The sequence below is a fragment of the Amblyomma mixtum genome, chromosome 9, assembly GCF_055824585.1.
Source record: "Amblyomma mixtum isolate Tamu chromosome 9, ASM5582458v1, whole genome shotgun sequence".
Taxonomy (NCBI): domain Eukaryota; kingdom Metazoa; phylum Arthropoda; class Arachnida; order Ixodida; family Ixodidae; genus Amblyomma; species Amblyomma mixtum.
The window spans coordinates 67,566,499-67,569,829 of record NC_143020.1 but is presented as its reverse complement, the minus strand read 5'-3'; the positions used below and the strand labels follow the sequence as shown (position 1 = coordinate 67,569,829).

Sequence of the window (3,331 nt, the reverse complement as noted above, 5' to 3'; positions counted from 1 at the left end):
GATCAAATATCATGGTGAAAGATCAAAGGTTGATGTCAAAGGTCGCGGTAAAAGTTGGAGGTCAATGTTCAAGGTGAAAGGTGGCCCACTAAGCGGACCATGCGTGGTTAGGTATACGTGCATAGCAACACTAGCCATGACTTAACTCGAGGTCGTTTCAACGCCATTCGGTGGCTCACTGAGACATATATAGCTATAGTAGAAGCTATAGCAGTGTAGCTTTCGCTACATAACTTAACATCGGTGTAGCTGGTCTGAAAATTGCAAGGCCCCGAAAACTGCTGTCATGAATGCATATGGTCCACGCCGGCATGTCGTTTCAAGCAGCTAGTATTGCTTTACTTTAGTGCTCGCCGTTTACCAGTCTCTCTGTCTGAAAAACTTTATTATTGTTTTACGAATTGGAAAAACAGCGCAATGAAAGACGACACAAGAGAAGGACAAAACACCAGCGCTGGTGTTTTGTCCTTCTCTTGTGTCGTCTTTCATTGCGCTTTTTTTCCAATTCGGAAAACATGTACCAACCAGCCCGTTTTTGCCCTCTTCTGGAATTTATTATCGTTACATACTTGAGGTATCCCGGAAATGGCCACCTCTCACAAGCACTAGTTGCGCTCTTGAGTACAGGAGCCCATTGGCGACGGCTGCGGCTCGGGCGCGCTCGACCAGGGCCTTCTCGCTCACCAGGTCGGAGCAGCCGAGCAGGGCTGCCTCCCAGTCCTGCCGGGTGGGGTTGGGTTTTGGGACGAAGTTCGGAGTTGAATGACATGCCCATACCATGTAGAAGATGTCCGAATACTTATTCGCACAGTACGGACACTTTCCTGTACATGCGGGACCAATATTGCTTTAGAACTGCCGGGCACAGCAGTGTTTTCGTGTAAAGACGGAGGAGTTTGCGTTCCTCCGTCATTGCAAGGCCCTTTCAGGGCTTAGGATAAATTGCATGGCCGGATTGGCATAATTCAGTAATTTGTCGAAAAGTGAATGCCGGATTGGGTTCAGGATCAGTTTCGCAAGGATCTAAAGGCTTTGCCCGGAGAGTGAGCGTGCGGTCGGCGGCATCTTCCGTTTCATTGCCTTTGAGGCCCATGTGAGCAGGAGCCCATACTATCGTTCGAGACGCGGGGGCCTCGTGGTAGTCGCTATATTTAAGGATGCGATACGCAAAGAAAGGAATGTATCCCTCTTGAATATTTCTGCAGGCCCCTCTAGAGTCGGTAATGATGACTCGCGAGTCCTGATATGCGGCGTCTAGCGCAGTGGTGACCTCCTCCGCATGTGTTATGTCTTGAGCCCGGAACGATAGGCCGTTCACCACGACGTTTTGGTGGATGACTGCGGCCATGTACCACCCCCCATGGTGAGGGCCGGAGGCGTCCACGTAGAGGATTCCGCGTTTCTTTCTCTGGTGGTGGGTCAGTGCCTCGGTCCGCGCAAGGCACCTGCCACTGTGGTCGTCACGTGTCATGTTGGCTGGAAGAGGACGCACGTGCAGGGTGTTTCTGGAGACTTCGGGGATGCGTACGCGCTCTTCCGTCAGTGTTGGGTGGTGGATGTGTAGTCGGGTGTAATCGGTTCACCCAGTTCGAGTCGGCGAGTTGTGCCGCGTACTCTGCCGCTCATTGGGTGACCTCGGCCATGGAGTTACGATGCCTTTACCATGCGTTTACAATGCCTTTGCTTTCTAGTCATTTCACGCCAAAGGTTCCAGATATTGCGCTGAACCATCTACGATTTGTTAAAAAAATCACGAAAAGTTAGTAGAACGTTCGTAACCCAGGCCTTAAATGTTTTTGCCGAAAAAAATTTATTCATGAGGAGAGCGCAGTTCGGGACATTTAGGAAAGGTATGACGCTTGGCAACGCACAATAACATATCAAAAATAATTTTTTTTCCACAATGCTTCATATCCATAAATAGCGTAATGACAGAGTTCGGCTTTAGATGTGATTTAGGACATGAATGAACGGTCGTTTTTGGTTCAAACCTCACTTTTCTGCTACTTCAGTTCTATTTTTTAGCTCGACGAGCTCAGTTTCATCAGCTGTAACAATTCTCCAGGTAATAGACGTCCAGGGAAACCAAGCGGATGTTTTCTAATTTCTGAGAGCAATTTCATATTAACGAAAAACGAAATGGTGTAAATTTTACATTTGCATACATTCTAAAAAATATTCAATGCGTATAAAAATACATGACTCGAATCTCGAAAAAAACAAGATTCTTTGCAATGCCATTAAAAATAACTATGGACTGTGCTGTAAAATGTTATTTTGTTTTTTTTTTCAATTACTGAGCGGTGCTTTATTTCACGTCATTTCGAAATGTTCAGGCTGCGCTCCCCTCAAGAATGAATTTTTTCCGACAAAAATACTGCAGACTAACATTGCGCTCGTTGTGGTGAGTTTTCGTGCATTTTCTTTAACAGACAGACGAGGTCAGGCGCAACTTCCGGGTCGTTTTGGCGTGGAGTGATCATATATTTTGACCATAACGCGATAAAGAGTATCGGTACATGCACAACTATTAAAAGCTTAACTCTCATATTTTTCTGTGATTATTTATGGAGTTCTCTTTTCGGAAACGTATTGTGCAAAACCAAGCAATAAATATATATCAATAAAGCAATAGTCGTTCCCACTGCGCATGATCGAACTACTTATTAAAAGTTGAACTAGGAGCTGCTCGAGAAAAATGAAGTTCCTGCCAGGATTCGGTGCAACGCGATAAATAAGCTCTCGTGCGGTAGGCTTCTTCATCTATCAGACCGCAATGAGGCACTGAGCATTGACCGGAAAATTAAGCGCTCAGTATAACGAGAAGTGCTTTTAAAACTCCACTTCCTGCCAAACTTTTTGAGACACGAATGTTCGTCTCCTCCGAAAAACCGTACACTTGTCAATGTTATTTCCCCACTGTGACAGGCTCATCCACAAAGGCTAAATTGGGAAAAAATGAAGCTTGCAACCCCTCAAATCAAAGCTTTTTATTTATTTTCATCACGACCAAACCGGTTACAAGGGCATGTTTACCTCCTGCTAAATTGCGCTTTCTGCTATACAGACGCTGAAATACGTGGTACACTAAAGAAAAACCAAAGAACGAAAATAACGTGAATTTATTTTTTATGGTGCATTTATTCCCTCCAGTTCGTAGCTAAAGTAAAAGGCAGCGCTTTGGAGCATCCCAGCTGTTTACTTTGTAACGCACCATCTATCCTCGTAAGCATTCAGTATCATTTCAGAGAAACATCTGTTTTCGGTGCACTGTGGCTGACGCGGGCCCAATTACACAAGTCTAGTTACTAAGTCAAATACATGAAGCAAA

At 45.3% G+C, this 3,331-nt stretch overlaps 1 pseudogene; it reads right to left on the bottom strand.

Moving 5' to 3' along the window:
• Window positions 1–561: 561 nt before the first annotated feature.
• Window positions 562–1,471, bottom strand: LOC149329493 (uncharacterized; annotated as a pseudogene).
• Between the last annotated feature and the right edge of the window lie 1,860 nt (window positions 1,472–3,331).